Genomic DNA, 17,678 nt, shown 5'->3' on the forward strand with positions numbered 1-17,678 from the left:
AAAACCACGGATAAATGACTGTCTTCTTCACTGGAGACTAATGATCCACTGGTGTCTTTCAGTCTTGGCACTGAAAGTGGAGAAGAGCTTTGATGATGGAGGATTGCGGCTGACAGATAAAAGCTGGATGCCCCCCCGAGATGCTCCCCATCTCTCATACTACTTAGTTATGTGTGCCACTGTTATTGCTATGGTAACCCATTGTTATTTTATTTCATCTTTGCCACGAAAGTTCAAGCTGAAGGCAGAGGAAGCCGGTATGAATCGAGGTTGCCTTCTCTGTTAGTCTGCCTACCTCGTCTGCCTTTGTCTCCACTCGGCTCTTTTTCTGTCTGGTTCCGTTCATCATATAGAATGCACTTTTGTAATGCCATGGCATGTCATTGAACAACATCTTTTTTTTCTTTTTTTCTATTACTGCTTTCTGTATGATTCTTCAGCATGAGCCCCTTCTGTTAGTCTTCCTATTCAGGTCTTTTTGGATAAACAGTTGTGTTTTTCTTATATATATTTCTTATATCAGACATCCAGTGACACAATTATACAGTGAAAGGTCACAGTATTGAGCGCTACGTGTATAAAACTCGGCAAAGCTCTCACTGATCTTTGTATTCTCCGCGCTGACTTGCTTACTTCCCCTCCACTTGACTTCATCCTCAATAAAACCGCCGCTGCTTTAAAGATAGCTTTGTGCAAATTCATCTGCGTTATTTAGTAAATTGCTATTCTGAGCTATTAAAAGGTAGAAAGATCCTGAACTCCCTGAGAAAATGTTTTCAAGCCCCTTTTCCTTTCCTTCCCTACTCCTCACTTTTTCATCCAAGCACAATTTGATTTGACTTGATTTGATTTGAGCCCTGCCACTTTCAGTTTGAATAAGGTAACCAAGAGTTATTTGCTAGGAGAGACAAGGGCCTCAGCGGCCGGGGAGGTTTGATGAATTTTCACACTGCTTAAAAATTCTAACTTTGCTTTATTCAAATGTAACACATGACTACAAAGACCTGGTGTTTGATGAGGTGTATGAGATGTAAATGTCGAATGGAGCCTCTCCACTTATCTGCCCCGTCGAGGAAGGTGCCCAGCATCGTAATCATCTGATCTGAATGGATTCAAAGTGTGCTCCTTGATGTGAATGGGTGCTGCTCTATTGCTTTGACGGGGGAGGTTGGTGAGGAGGGCGGGGGCGGCGGGGGGACCGTGCAGTAACATTCCCTCAGGGCTCAGTGGATCAGATGGAGCAGGCTGGGAAATGTGTGCTGCAGCTTCTCGGGGATCTCAGATGTAGAGCACAGTTACTTTTTCCGGGCATCCATTTTTCCTCCAGGAGGAACACTTCAAATCCCAGCCTCTCACCTCAGTCATGCCACATTTGCACCTGATTTTACCAGTGTGCCCCCCCCCCCCCCCAAAAAAAAAAAAAAAAATCTAATTTGTTCATGTTCCTTTTCCTCCTAGATCTGTTTTACACAGTCATTTCTTTCTTCTTTCATCTCGTGAATCGTGTTTTAACCTTTGCACTCCTCACTGTCGGCTGCCTGAAGCACAATTCGGTCATTTGAAATTACTCCACTCTCCAATATGTATAGCGAGCCACTCGGGATAAGAGTGCCAGCTCAATGTCTAAGATGTAAATGTATGTAAATATGAAACATCCTGTGTACAACTCCATGCCTGACTGTGCATAAGCATCAGCAGTTCTAGCGGGGGAACCACATCAACTCCTTTCATTCAATCTACAAAGTGCCCCACTCTTCAGCATCTCTCTGCAGACACTCCACAGTAGCGTTCGGGGGAGATGTTGGCGGGAATTTACGCAAATCTCAATTGGATTCATGAAAAAAAGAGGAAAAATAATAAAATATCAGAGCTTAGATTTGAGCTATTAAACAGCAGATGTTTGGTAACACAGCAGATGTTTTCACATCAGCAGAGAGAGGCTACATGCTTGTACAGTAGCTAATGCATGAGCTCATGGATAAGTGCACGTCTACCTCTGCACATGGCTGAGCCTCTGGATGGCCGTGCATCTATTTGGGGTGGGGGGGGGTGGGGTCTAAGCTCAACCTTAGTTTGTGCGTGTGTCACTGAGAGAATGTGTGTGCACACTATGCATGCTCACGCGCACACACATTTGTATTTCTCTGTGTGTATTTGTGTGTGAGCCCTAAACCGAGCTGCTCACTGCCTGCCTGTCTCCCCACCCCCCCAGAGGGTCATTCAGCCCCTCTCCCAGCTTCTAATCCCGTCTGTCCGGGGGAGATAGAGGGGAGCGGACGGCTGCGGCGCACCCGGGGCGCCGCAAACACAATCACCAGCCTTTCACAGACACTTAACGGGGCTTTGCGCTTGTTCAACAAGGCAAAACGCGGCAGGAGGGATCAATTTAATACAAGGCCTGACTCAAATGGAAAGAGGGTAAATAAATAAGCAATGACAGCGAGGACTGTCGCACAATTTGTGTAGTGGCTCTCCACTTTTTCTCCGTCTCTCCTCTGTTGCTTTTTGCCATAGCACCTATATGATTCCATTTCCTCCCTCTGCGGCATATGGGGACGAGCTGGGGAAGAGCAACCCTGGCTCCTCTCTCTCATCAGGGTGTGTTATTTTAATAAATCACTTCTGCCATTGCTTGGTACATTAATTCCCCGGGCCCAGAGGGCTATGTTGCCACTAGCAGCGATCTGCATGAGGCGCTAAATGATGTGGGGGATCCCCCGGTGAGAGAACAGAGGCTCTCTGAATCTTCCCTCCACCTCAGCCTTGTCGGTTTGGCTCTCACCCTGGGCTGGCCCAGCTCTCAGCAGACATCATAATCAGAAGAGAGCCAAGGCCTCATCACGCTGCACATACCAATGAGACGCGCATATAGCCAGGAGGGAAGTCACCTGACACCTCGCTCTGCAGACACAAGCCCCTCGCGTGGCTTCATTAAGCTTCCTCACTCTGGGGCTTTCGTACATGGCATGTATATGGTAACTATAGGCGCGTGTGCGGCATGCATTCTTTCTAAACAGAGTTCTAAAGCCGTGTATTCTCGCTCGGGGAGTTGTTCCTGTCACATGTGTAATCCAAAGACAATAAGTCTCACAGCAGTTTAACCTACGTCCTCCTTAACCTCTCAGTTTGCAGAAATTGTCCACTTGTCAAATGAAATTCCATCACGTTGTTGTTTGCCGAGACAATCATCCGCCCTCGGAACGAGCCACGTGTCTGCAGGTGGCGGTGTGCATAAACACTACATAGATGTGGCTGTTTTACACGGCTGCTTGATTGAATCCAGCACAGTGTGACTGCACACAGGCGGGTGTTAGGAGTAACAGCCGCCAAAGTGGTAACACCGGCGTCGGTAGTGTTGATGGGAGCGATGTGAATGTATTTCTCCACTGGGGGTTTTCCAGACACCCCCATTTCCCCTCCAACATCTTGACGCATCATGGCAGCTTTTTTTTTTTTTTTTTCTTTTCGCTTTATACATCATAACTCCTTAGACAGAGGTGAGGTTGCCATTGGTATGCACAGACAACACCGGCAGATTCACCACCCAGAATACTGCTGGGAGATTATACCCTTCCCGCTCCACGCAGCAGGGATTCGGCCATCGTAAATAGAGCACTTGGGAGTGTGCGGTGTGCCTGGAATGACAGAGGACCGCAGCCAGCCAGACGCAGAGCACAAACTCAAGGACTGCCGCAAATACCTTAATCTCTCATGCTTTCGGTTGCAGTTTTTAGCTTCTCCTATGGGAACTCAGAAATTGTCGTACAGGAGATCCATCTGGCTGATTGTCGGTGCGCGGTGGGCAGCCGTTGGGGCATGCAGGACATAAGCTACAAACAAAATCTGTGGGACTTCAGAAAAGAAATATCACATGAGATGGCAGAAGGAAAATAACTTTAGTACCGAGTTGTTCACACAGGAACCCCGTTGTCTGTTTGCGTCATCCTTTATGTCAAAGCCACTCAGTCACAGCCAGAATTCAGCCCTAATCACAGTTTACAGAGGAGAAAATTGGCCCCATTTATTTGCTTTTTTGCTCAAACATTATATTAGTTTATTGGTAAATTATTCATTATGTGTTTACATCAAAATCTTGGAAGGAACGGAGCACAAGTTGTAGCTGTGGTTCGGCCTGAAGATCGTATCATAAATGAAAAGCAGGAGTTCTTCTGAAGGGCTTATGTAGTATCAGAGACCAAAAAAACAAAAACAAAACAAAAACAAAACTGAATGGCAGCAAGAGAGGGAATTTCAACAAATATAATGACTTGCTGTTGCTATGGTGTGCAATGACACACAGTGGAAACCGCGACACAGCACAGTGAAATCCTAGATGAGAAGTACTTTAACGACAATCCCAGCAACCTATTACAGTATTAATAGGTAAATAACATGAGTGGATACCCAAGTGTTTTCTTCTTTTTTTCCAAAGAAGTTACAAGCTTAATTAAAATGTTTCATGGTCATTTTCAGTTTTCATCATCAAGTGTAACCAGTGTCAGTTGTTTTTGTTTTTTTTTGCACATACCAATTTCCATTTGTCTTACTTGGGCATACCCCTGACCCATTAAAACTGCATCTGTGCATTTGACTTAATATGGGCACGGAGGGCTGTCTTAATTAATAAGCAGGCATCCACCAAACTAATCTGCCTGTGTTGTGAAGTCTGTCCTTTCCATTAAGTGGGACTCACATTATCTCCTAATCAAATTAGTCACTTAATTGTGGCCCTCCCTTGATGGATCCCATGAAAAAAGGAGCGCCGTGTTTGCTGGAGGGGGATGTGTGAAGATGGAACACGGCTGTTTCATTACGATATGAATTTTTTAATAACCAAAGCGTTCGCTGTCATCTCCTTGCTTTGAACCTTTGCAAAGGGTGAAGTTGAATTTGACATTTTAAACACTCGCAGTGTCGAGTGTCTCGCTGGTGTGTTGGGGCTAAGTACCTAGCCCATGGCCACTACCCAATTGCCCAACAGGGGATTGACCCCTGTCATCCGCTGATCACTAGTCTGCCTTCTTAATCACTTCCCCACACCGCCAGCTGCACTACCTGATCTTAGTCAATACATTAGCTCCTTCAGCCGCTGTTCCCTGAGTCATGATTAAGGAGGGAAACCTTATGTGACCAAAGACACTGCTCTGTCCATCCTCGGACGTGTGTGTGTGTGTGTGTGTGTGCATGTGCGTGCGGGGGGGGGGCAAAGGCAACCCCTGCGGCGTTAAGAGAAGCTGCGGTGGCCAGCATCCGTTGGGGGGGTGGGGAGGGGTGGGGGGGTGTCCGTGGGGAAACCCCAGGCGTCTGATGAATGGCGGCATGTGTGGTCGTTTGTCCCGCTGATGGAGTTTTATCCCCTGCCCTTTCAGAGCAGCCAGACAATAAAGAGAGCCACAGCCAAGCGTGACAGGTTAACCCAACAGTAATAGAATACTCTTAATAGTCTGGCCTGAGCCAAAGTCGGCAGCGGGGCCAGCCAAATCGCCGGGCTACCTCGGCGTTGAGAGTGCGGGGTGGGGGTGGGGGGTGGGGATGTGACGCGACGCGGCACCGGCTCTTACTGTTGTCAGACAGGGGAGCAAGGACAAAGAGGGCAGCTTGATGGCTTAATGGGTGGTTTGATGGCTTCATAGGGTGAAATTGAAGTTGGTGAGGGCAACCAAACAGATGAAACAGTGCAGAGGGGGCATTATACAAAACGGAAATTAGCCATATATAAGCATGACGTCAGCCAACTGTATCAAGTTATGTATTTAATAGGAATCCTTGATCTTAAAGCGAGGTGGCATTGTCTCTCTGCCTCGCCTTCGTATGGAGAATGATTTACAGTGGATGCTATGACGCTGTGGTAATGCCTATACAGACGGCAGAAAATAAACACGATCAAACTGAGCAAACAGTCAGAAGAGATTTAGATGATGTTGTCATGACGTTGACATGAACGTGTCTGTTTTCTGGCAGATAATCCTCACAAAGAGAATCCTCCGGGCTACACGCACCCGCGCAGGCGACGCTTCTGTCGGTGTTTGTTTCTGTAGCACCTCTGCTCGCAGTTTGTCATGTCTGACTTGGGCTTTAATTAGGCCTGCGAATTGAAGCGGCGGCAGCAGGGCTGGGAGCCCTCTGTCCACAGCTCAGCCGTCCTCCACGGCGTCTCCTCGGAGGACCTCTCTGCTCTGTGTGGTTAAGATAATAGAAGCTCGCTCAGAAGATGTTAATTGAGGGGAGATAAAGTGCAGTAGTGGCTGGAGGGATGCAACGTGCGGGGGTGGAGAGGAAGGAGGGAGGGCTACCTGATTAGAGGCTGAGGTGTTTGACTTACAGCTCTTCTTTTTTTTTTTTTGGTGATATATATTCTGCTAGATTTTCAAAAAAAAAAAAAAAAAAAAGGAAGAAAGAAAATACAGGAGCAGCATGCATCAAAAAAACCAGGCCTAAAAGACAGTTATTAAAGTTTCTCCTCAATCATTTGTGTTGTTCAGCACTGTGCCGTGCCATGCTGTGCTAGCCTTGCAAGACCCGATAAGGCCAGCAGGATTAATATATTTTACCTCTCAGTAGCTGCTGGAGCGGAATGGCGCTGTCAGGCTGTGCGAGGTGGAGGTGATAGTCAGGTTTTGTGGAGCTTTTTTCGGGGGTGGGGGGGGGGAGCCTAGCGGCCACGCGGCCAGGTAGGGTAAGAAGGCAGACTCTATACGTGGGCTGAGGAACAGGAAGCGAGAGACAGAAGTGATCTGACCAAAACAGCTGAAGTGACAGAAGCTACATTAATAGTGGCATATGTCTGGAGCACGGAGGAAGTGAAAGAGAGAGGAAACAGACCCTCCATCAGCCCAGGAGAGGACAGAGGGAACGAGGAAGAGGAGGGGAGGACGAAAAAAAAAAAAAAAGAGGCAGAAAACAGTGCCAGCAGCCTCTATAATTGCCTCAATGCCACTGGGATTGCTTTCATTCAATTGAAGCGTTCTCTTTCGCTGTACATTCGAGGTGGCGCTGGAGGTGAGGATGGAGGGGGTGGAGTTGGGCTGGGTGGCGTGGGCGGGCGGGAGATCCGACGGTGCCCTCCCTCTTTCAGTAACATACAGCGATGAGGGCGATAGCTCCTCTGTAGCGGCTGAATCTCTGGCATCAGTGTGAGCGAGAGAGAGAGAGCGAGCAAGTTAGAGATAGCGTGAGAGAGAGATGGAGAGAGAGAGAGAGAGAGAGCATAGTGCTGTGGAAGAGTGAGGTAGCGATAAGGAGGTAGGTGGACTGCAGATCAGACCTGTCAGATGTGGTTGCGCACCCAAGTGCAACCCCACATGTGAGTGTGTGTGTGTGTGTGTTTTATATTTCCCAAAGACAACCCCCCCCCTCCCACATAACAACACATAGGCTACACACACACACACACACACACACCATCACTGCCCAAACACACACACACATTCCCCGAGAAATCCTTTACTTCTTTATTTGGGCTCCTGTTGGTGCTTGCATTAGATGCTCTGCTCCCTCCTCCCTCTTCTTCTTCTTCTTCTCCTCCTCCTCCTTGTCCTGCTCTTCTCTCCTCCTCCTCCTCCTCCTCCTCTCCCCTCTCTCTTTGCCGCTCTCACAGCCTAGTTTTCTTTTTTTTTCCCTCTTCAATCTTGTGTGTGCAGGTTGTATCTGACGGAGGGACCGGTGCCGCGCTCCCATCCCTGCGCTCCTTCAACAACAACACTGTGAGTATTCTCATGCTAATTTGGCTTCTCCAGCCTTCCCGATGTCGGTTTGTCTCTTTCTCTCTCCCCCTCTCTCCTTTTTTTTTTTTTTTTTTTTTTTAATTCTTTTCCTCTTTTATGTTTTCATCCGCGGCGCCAAACGCAGTGGCAGAGCGGGAAGGGAGGGAAAAGAAGTGGAGACAAAAAAGGATTGAGAGAAGATGCACAGAAATAGAGAGGAGGAGAGGGAAAAGGGAAGAGGGGAGGGGAGAAAGAGAGACAAGGGGGGGAATGAGATTTCTGCTGCCGTCGCTGCTGCGAGCAGCCCGCTCTGCTATCGGAGGTGTTTCTCTTGGAGGATGGTGGAATTGCCGAAGGGATGAAGGGGGCGGGTCTTGGTTTTGTGAGTAGATAGTTGTGCAAGAATGATAGGGGATGTTGTTGACAAGCACAGAGTGGCTCATCAGACAGCCGGGCAGCTGGAACCAAGGTTTTTCTCTGTTGACTAAACTTCTGATTCATCCATCACTTTCCATATTTACACACACAGAGGGACCTCTCCTCTGTCTCCTCCTCTTCTTCTTTTTTTTTTTTCTTTTTTTTTTTTTACTTCTCTTGCTTATTTTGGAAGAAGAGTTTTTTTTCTGTCATGCAGTCATTTCTCATGATGATGTGAGACGTGTGGCGTGTGTGGACGGGTGATGAATCACAGATGGACCTTCACCACAATGTGCAGAGCGCGTGTGTGTGTGTGTATGTGTGTGTGTGTTTGTGTATGCCATTCATAACATGCACTTCATTTTAATGAGCAGCTGCACAAATGAGCTTTTTTCCATTCACCATTTGTGCTCACATGTGTGTGTGTGTGTGTGTGTGTGTGTGTGTATCAGTTTGTTAAGTGAAACATGTTACCACAGGACTATGGATCATAAGAGTTGACTTCTTATGCATACCCATATACATGTATTTGTGTATGTTTAGTGTGTCTTTTACATATGTGTTTGTGTGTGTGTGTGTGTGTGTGTATGTATGTGGAGGTCAGTAAGTCAGTGTCCATTCCCACACGCTGCCCTTTGATCAAAGGGCCACATTTAGTCCGCCCACAGCATGTGTCTGAGCCATATGAAGAGTGGGTGTACGGTGTGTGTGTGTGTGTGTGTGTGTGTGCGTGTGTGGGCGGGCACTGAGATGAATAGGCCCCGTGCCCTCACTGCATTGCCATGGCTAATGGGCACACAGGTCAGCAGGGGTGGACACGCATCCGGCTGTGCGGATATGTCACCGAGACCGAAAACCTCTCTCAGGCCTTCGCCGGGAGTCGCGAAAACACGAATCTTTGCAAGAGAAAAAGCATATTGGGCCAACAAAACGCTCGCAACACACTTTGGCAGATTCATTTGGCAGAGTAAAAGGGATTGATCTGAGCGTGGCAATTAGGCAAATTTCAGAACTAAGCATCTGGCGAGGCGAGAACGCTTCGCCTGGCAGAGGATTACCATTTTAGTTCCATTTTGAGACGACGCAGCCCAGAATGTGTTATTTCACAGCACTCAAGCAGCATGGTGGCTCAGGCAAAACCAGCACATGAGGGATCTCTGTGCAGCGTTTACGTTATGTATGTATGTTGATTTCCATGACCTGCTAAGTAAGAGCGGTGCTTTGATTAATGATGATTAGGTTTAATATGTGTGTTCGAAGCCGTGGCGGCCGACCTCCCTTTCCCTGGCCTTTATGAAAATGAATCGTCAGAGCAAAATGCCCGGGATGATAGCAGCCTGCCGATGAGCTTGCTTTCTAAAGTAGGCTGATATAAATGAGAACCATTCCCCCAATTACGGAAGATTAGGTTACCCTCCACCAATCTGAATCCTTAAATCCCTTCTGTTTTTACAGCTCTGTCTGCCGAATGTAATTCAGCCTCGAGACCTGGGCAGAATAGCAATAAAAGAAGGTAGAAACTTTAGCAGTGAAACCCAGGCAGTAAAAATATCCATTGGGAGAGAGCTAAAGCACATGATAATTGACACAGCGCTGTGTTGCACTTGGCTGTAATTAACTGTGTAACAGAGGTTGTCAGTTGGAAAGGGAGAAAGCCCAGACTCTCTTAGTGCATTTAACACACTTGAAAGTGCAACATTTATCGTGTCTTTCCAGCCTTCACCGAGGGTGCGTTTCAGGTTAGCGTGGGCCTCTCGGCTCTATTTATCCCGATCTTTTACTATAGGCCCAGTTAGACATTATACACTGCTTCTTTTATCCTTTGCACCACAGTTTGAACACATGAAAAATCAAATGGAGCCATTGTTTCTGGGGCGAGCGCAAAAAGCTTATCATCTATTTTTAGTGCGCTTTTCCTCATTGTTGCCTGGGCCACGATTCATGCTTACGTCTAGCGGTTGTGTGCCATAAACTATGTTGTGCTTCACAGCCAGGCGCTGGCTGGTGACAACTCTCACCCACACATTAGTGATCTATGAGCCATATACCACAGGCCCCCTGCTGCCTCACCAGCCGCTTTCAAACGCACAGGACCACAACAATGTCATTCTCCCTGTGTGATAGCACCCATATGCGCCGAGAGCACCTGTATTAGCGTAATGCGCCAGCCCTTTATTTCTCATCACTTATCACAACCAGCTACATGCTGTACCGAAGAGCAGGATGGAAAAAAAAAAAGCTCATAAAGATAAAAATCACATTTCACTAGAGGGTGCTTGTGTGACAGTGATATATGCTGTGAGCATCCTGCCACCTCATTGAGATGGGAGTGAGTTCTGGGTGGCTAAATCAATTTGTGCAAAGGCCGTTGGCGCTAGTATTGGTTTCGTGATATGATCTTTGTTGTCCATTTTTAGAGGTCAGCGCGAGCGCAACGACAAGGGCAGAAGAACCTGACCGCTTTTTCTCTTGTTTCGAGGCTGGTAAACGATCTCCCCCAAGAGGATTGTGGGTAAAGTCAGTCTTGATCAAAAAGGTATATGTTCTTTTTTTTTTTTTTTTGGTTTGTTTTTGTTTCTCTAGCTTTAGACACTATAGATTCTCTATTAAGAATGTGCTTTCATCCATTACCACACACGTCTTGATAGAGTGTCCAGAGCCAGAGGCGAGCTCCGTCCATGCATTAATCGCTGTAATTACTCAGTGAGGGTGACAGTGATTCTGGAGGTGCGTCCGAGCTACATATACCAGTAGATGGACTTGTGCGTGGGTGGGGGTGGGGGCGGATAGGTGAACCTGACTCCCTCTGATGTTAGAGATCTCCGGTCAGGAAGAAGAAAAGCTTCAATATGTGTCAGGAAGTCAAGCAATTTCCTCATATCCATCTCACGAGGCACGACATCGTGCGTTACACAATAAGTCACAATCTGGGGATTTTTTTTTTCTAATAATTTTTTTGTGTGTCTGTGCAGCGGAAAACTACACAGCTTTTGTAAATGCTGTTCAGTCTTTTGATGAACATGATGTCTTTCATGCTTTCAGTCCATGTGAATAAATCGAAGACTAACCGTGTGAAACATTCAAAGTATATATATATATATATATATATATATATATATATATATAAATAAAAGAAGAGGAGTCAAAGTTCCCTTTCATCAAATTCACCAAGGAAGACGTCACATAGTACTGGCCACACTCTTTGACTGACTTGTGATCTCTGGGAAGTGCAGTGCAAAATCACCACAGCAACGACTGCTTAGCAACAAAGATGTTGCCAACAAAAAAAAAAAAGAAAAAAAAAAAAAAACAAACAAAAACAAACACACACACACACACACACACAAAAACTACAAAAAGGAGAGATCTCAGAATTAACAGATGATTTTGTGTGTCAGAATCTAACTCTGCCGCATTTGTTTTATGGCGCGTACCGCTGTGATGCGGCTGTACAGGTGTTCAGTCTGAGAGATGCTCGTAAAAAGAAAAGGAAGCGAGTGGTCAAATCAAGGCTGTCAAGTCAGGGAAATAAAAGCGGAGGAGGGAGAGCTGAACATGCTGCAGCTCTGAGGGCTCCATATTGTGTGTACAAGGGCAGCGGAGTTGGTCTTTGTGTTAGCGCTTCTGGAATGTGTCTTATAATGATGTCAATGTGCAAGTTAATCAGAACGGCATTGTTGGTCATAATAAGTGAATAGAATGTAATAGGTGAATGTCTGTGCCACTTTCCTCCTTATCTCACGGTGACTTTCACTTTCTTGTACTGCCTGCAGCAAGTAATCACGGGAAATATGAGTCAGAGAACCTGTTTTTTAATTAAGGACAGTTCTTAGCATCATTGAAGGGAAATAAAAAGGGACATTTGGACACGTGGCGAGAGTTTTGTTCCCGTACGCGCGCACACACACACATACACGCATGTATGCATGTAGGGCAGTTTTCATTGGGTTTGGTTTTCTCATTTAAACACAGCAGAACCATGTCTGATACCAGCGCACAGGAGAGGAAACCAGGCTGGAACGACAGCGTCGAATATGTGAACATCTCAGTGCTGATGTGTGCAAAGCAGAGTGTGTGTCTGCAGGGGAGGCTTTGAAATTTCATCCACTCCATCCCTTTTAACTCGGCAGAGGGGATGTGTGTGTCTCGCTCCAGTTGGCCAATGGCTGTTAGGAAGCTCCTGAACACCCCCACCACCACCATCCCTCCAACCATTCTAACACACACACACACACATACACACACACACACACACACACACATGCACGCAGGCTCCGTGCTATCTGCCTCCCCTTCTCTTCCCCCAGCCGCTCTTCTACTCCACAGACCTGCATTGTGTCAGATAGTTTAATGTGAAATTGCTTTTCTTTCAAATTTCCCCCTGGAAACGCAGGTCGTCGCAAAATGTTACATCTCATAATGGCGTGTTATTGTTGTTCTTTCATACGAGTCCTTGGCTTCTGAGAGCAGGATTTCTCAGCACAGAGCCGAGGTCACACTCGGCTATTTCTCCCTCAGCTGCTGCCGCCTCTCTTCTCTTTGCCATCTCGGATTCTACACCAAGCTCCTCCTCTGCTGCGCCCATGGTAACCCCGCTGAAAAATGTATCACCACCTCACTCTATGATTACGCTATGCATTAGCAGGGCTTAAATTTAATTTGTCGGCGGACCCTCGCGGCAGTGCTGCGGGCCTGGCCTATCAGAGACACTTTGTAAAGGCCCTGGAAGAGCCTCCCGGGGTGATCCTATCAGTCAGACACACTGTCAGCAGACACACTCAGTTAGTCAGCATTGAGTCAGAAATGTGGCCCAGCCAAACCACACGCCACCGTTGGCTGCTCCGCTGGGCCGCTGCTGTGGGCATCAAGCTCCCCCGCCTGCCAATCAAAGCTCCAGCAAGGATGCTGACCTTTGTTCCCCTGTTGAAATAAATGCTCTTCAACAGGTGATCCAACCGACATCCCTGCCTCGGCACCCTCAAGTTTAAATATAGCATTTTTTTTTTATTTTTCTCTACCCTGCCTTCACATTAGGCTGTTACAGCACTGCTGTGTGTTTATGCCAGTAGCTCTGTAGCATGTACTCACATTATTTCATATATTTTTAGACCTTATTCAGTACACAGTGTCAATCCTCTGACGATCACCTCAATAATAATCACCTGTCCTGAAGTGGTTATTAGCGTCTTCCACTCCTGTGATTTACATTGATACCTGGTGGTTAATGTCGTGTTTCTTTACTCAGACTGTGGATGAATGAATGTGGAACATTGAAGTGCAAAGGGGCCACCTCTGCAGTTATACGCCGTGTGATTATGCTCCCTTCTGCTTTGCCTTATTTTTACTTTCACATTTTCATCCGCGCAGCCGACTATCAAAATAACTTGATCTGAGGCCACTCAAGGCTGCTTTTATCGCCGCTCGCAGAATGAGAAGGTCAATTTTCAAGGCATTTCGTGGGGGGAAATGTTTAAACCAGCTTGTTACTAAGAGAACCAAGAGGGCCTTCTGCTTCCTGCTGCTCTAATTGGGATCCATTTTCATTTTCATATGATTTTAAATGTCAAGAACGGAGCATACGCAAAGTGTTTTGAATTTGCTCAGGAAGGCCTCAGTACCTTGGTCAGACGGGTTGAAAGCATATCGGTTTATTATGAAAAGAAATCATACTGTAACAAGGCGTGCTGTAGCTGAGTTTTACCAATGGAAAAAAGAAAATATATAAAAAAAAAAAAGATGATGTACTGCTTCTGACCTCATCCGTGGTCCACTGAGAACATAATGTCAAAAGTTGCCAACGCCTTTCTTCATTTGACAGAAACAAATCCTCAGGAAGGACTCGGTGGCCCTCCCTCCCTCCCTCCCTTCCCTGTGTGGAGGCTGTGCGCTCCTCTCCTCATGCTTGTGTGGGTTTCCCCCGGGTGCTCCGGTTTCCGCTCATGGCCCAAAGATATGTAAGTTTGGTGGACTGAAGATTTTGAGTTCCCAAGTTCCCCAAATTCATGAATGGAAATGTGTATTTTATAGTGCTTGGTCACAGCAGATATTCGTAACTGTTTTATTTTGAGGCACCTCTGAAAACAGGTATCGGCGGGCGTCAATGTACTACACACAGGTCGCGGTGGTTGTGCTGCTCACAGGAACTACGTTTAGAAAGTATTAAGTCCGAGTAATTTGTGGTGCAAACTCTTTGTGTACTTCCTGGTTTTCTTTGTTGCGTCTCATTCAGCAGAGCATGTCTTTTATAGAGGAGTCTGTCCTCCCATTTTAAAAAAATGCCCAATAACAGCATGTTCACATTCAAGCGACAAAACCCTGTAGAAATATAACTCTCGTCAGCCAGGAGCCAAGGAGGAATTAGTGTGACATTGGGATCGAGCCACAAAGCCAGCAGAGGTTGGAGTGGTGGGGTGGGTAAACAAAATGTTGGACCTGGACACAGGAGACAGCTGTTCGCTTCCCGTTCCACATCAGCAGTCACCTCTGGTTTCTTTCAACAATGACCACCGAATAGTTCTTTTAAACAAAGCCACAGTCGTTCCCCTTTTGTGTGTGTGTTGTTGTGGAGGGAAGTTACGAACAACACATTTTCTCATTTAATTTAGAAGAAGAAGAATTAGCTGAAACGGTAGATTCCTCTTTTCTGGACCCTCTGGTTCTCTTCCCTCACTCAAACATCATCGGTGTCAGCTGGTTAACTGTACGGATTAATGTCATATATAAAAAAACAAAAAAACAACCTCTGTTTCAAAACAAAGCAAGGAAATCCTCTGATTGAAACTGAATTTAATCTCCTCCAACATTATTTATAAACGCTGGTGTGGGCGATGGGGTGATTTGTACAGGTTACTGTACAAACCTAAAGCATGCTGGGTATATGTGATCATGAATAGCTGTTAAGACATTACATTAATGGAACCCCTGGAACCTGGATTTTGTATCCAAGGTTCAAATGCAATTTTTCATCTTGTAACAATGTATAATCCCTTGTCCAAGCAGGCCTGTATTTCTACCTTAAACATCCCTTTCATTCCTTCATTTAATAAATGACACCCAGAGGACGGAACGGGGACAAGTCCCCGCTGACACCTGTGAAATATAGACTGATAATGCTCCTGCCACTCGCTTAATGCCGCTCCCTTCCACCTCCCTCTGTCTGACAGGCCAGCCCGATGCATGTATCATAATGAGCGGATCTCTGCGCCGTCAATTAGGAGCACCTCGAGCACGCGACTGAACGTCTTTGATTCCTGAGAATAAAGGAGGAGTTTAGGGGAAGGGGTTGGGGGTGTATCTCTCCTGGCGGCACCGGGAGCGGGCGCCGTCTCTCCATTGGAGTGCACGTAGCATTAGCTCCGTGTTAGCTACCCCCAGCTAGACGGTTCGTTTTCTGTCGTTTTGTGTACGCGCCGGTCCCAAGGGTGGTGCGACGGAGAGGAGCAAAGCGAAAGCGGCTTCCTCCACGCGGCCTCTCTCTTGCACATCTGAAAAACTCAAGTCAGTCATTGTCTGCATGGCTCACTTTGAATGATTTAATTACTTGCTTTAGACTTGAGCAATTATAGCTGAGCAGCACATATGTTAATTATATCTGACCTCACATTTTTGCTGCTCTGTTAATTGTTCGCTTAGATGACATTCGGAGATGACTGTCATTGCTGCCTGCGTATCGGGCAAGTTAAAAAAAAAAAAAAAAAAAGACAAGCGAAATGGCTGTGTGACAGATTTTGGTCGATGGAAAAATTTAAACTGCAGCATTCACTACCAGATGGAGGGGGGGTCACAGCACATAGGCCTCACGACTTGTCCTTTTAACCCCCCTTGTTGGCCTCAGTTGCCAACGGTTACATAAACCTTTTCCCCATTTCTGTGAACAATTTCCTCTGTTTTAACACACTTCCCAGCACATATCGTAACCGAGGATTGATGCGGCAAAAAGTGTGTGAACTCTTTTAGTGTCCACACATCTTGTAATGCGATGTCAGCTCTCTGTGCACAGCGCGCATGTTTAGTAAACAGGACAATCTGTAATGCTCTCTCACAAACGAGCGAATCCAAAGATGCGGGGCTCGGGACGCCAGCTCTCTTCGGGTGTAGAACTCGCTTCCTGTTGTTTATGAGATGATGCATTTTGTTTTTCTCTTGCCATTATTGCCCAGGAAACATCTAAACCCACTAATGTCCCAGTTCAAAGCTCATACTGTCTGTTCTAATGCATGTTTGCCTTCCCTTCCGGAAGTCCTCGGCTGCAAAAACCCATTAAAAACAGCTTGCAGAGACAAATTGCTACCTGAACTAATACATCTTGTTGAATGACACATGTATTGCAATTTTTACAAACACGGTTTTATCACACAGCTTTTTTTTTTACATTTTTTTATCACATTTAATGGGGACTGTTTTCACTTTTGCCATTACTGCACAGTGAGGTTTAATTCTCCTGGCAGTGAGGAGGCAGAACAGAAGTTAAGGCAGCGTGGAAGGCAGATACACACAGCGAGCTCTTCAAATTCATTTTGTCTTAAGATATGATTGCAGCTGCGTGACTGTGGCCTTATGAAGCAGTGGCAAGAGAAATGAAAAATACATGTGCCGCTCAACACGATTACATTTGTTAATGCAGGAGTATGTGTCTGTGCATGCTGTTCTAATGGACTGTGCTTTTGTTTGTCACCTTAAGTGAGCAGAGACGTCGCTTGTTTCACTTCACCACACCGGAGCTGGCTTTGGAAAACAGGATGAATCTGTGGTGTTTTCTGTGTTACACTTATTTCAAAAATAATAAATGCATAAAATGAAGAAGACATAACTTTTATAATCACAAAGGATGCTACAACAAAACAACTATCACTGAATTTTCTCTCCCCGTACACACATTAGGGAAAATCAGAGGTAGAAGCTCTTGGCGTAGGAACACAAGCTGAAACATTTTCATACCTTTGCATACGAGTACGTAACAGCACATCTGGTTCAGGCATTTCCTTTTAATGTGTCAGTTGCTATCATCAGTATATAAAGCTTCATTTTAGGTTTGTTTGCTCACAATGGAATTACAAAGTGTTGTGACAAGTGATTTCAGTTGATGAGCGTTGTTTTTAACCTTGTTAACATCCTTTTTTTTTTTTTTTTTTTTTTTTTTTAATACAGACATATGATGAGTGAAAAAATCAGTCAGCGGTGTTTCCCCCTTGAACTGCAGTGAACCAGTGACGAAAAAACAGATTCAGCCTGGGTTTCATATGTCATATAACTAAGGAACCAATCCTGTCAACTTGTGGGGACGGGGGGGCGGGGCTAAACAAACCTGAAACCTTGTCAGCACAGAGAGAGAGAGAGTTATTATTAGCACAACCGCTAACAGCGTGTCACCCAGTGCAAGTTACAAGCTAGCAAACAACATAAACAAACAAAAGATGCTAACTGCGCTAACCGTTCTGATCCTTCTGCTAGTCTCTGGTTCTGGTCTCAGCAGACTCCTCATCTGAGTCTGGGTCTGACTGAGGCTCAAACATGTGGCTGAGTCTCTCTGATGTTTCCTCCTCTAACCATCTTGATACT

The 17,678-nt window shown here is 46.0% G+C and overlaps 1 protein-coding gene across 3 annotated transcripts in view; it reads left to right on the top strand.

Moving 5' to 3' along the window:
* Positions 1-7,664: 7,664 nt before the first annotated feature.
* LOC111217493 (RNA binding protein fox-1 homolog 3-like) overlaps positions 7,665-17,678 on the top strand; it is a 284,790-nt gene continuing 274,776 nt past the window's right edge. For all 3 annotated transcript variants that reach the window (XM_022739388.1, XM_022739389.1, XM_022739390.1), the window contains exon 1: positions 7,665-7,703. The gene's annotated coding sequence lies outside the window, so the exon portion shown is untranslated. The remainder of the gene's footprint in view (positions 7,704-17,678) is intronic.

The sequence above is a fragment of the Seriola dumerili genome, unplaced genomic scaffold, assembly GCF_002260705.1.
Source record: "Seriola dumerili isolate Sdu_G_001 unplaced genomic scaffold, Sdu_1.0 BDQW01000044.1, whole genome shotgun sequence".
NCBI lineage: Eukaryota > Metazoa > Chordata > Actinopteri > Carangiformes > Carangidae > Seriola > Seriola dumerili.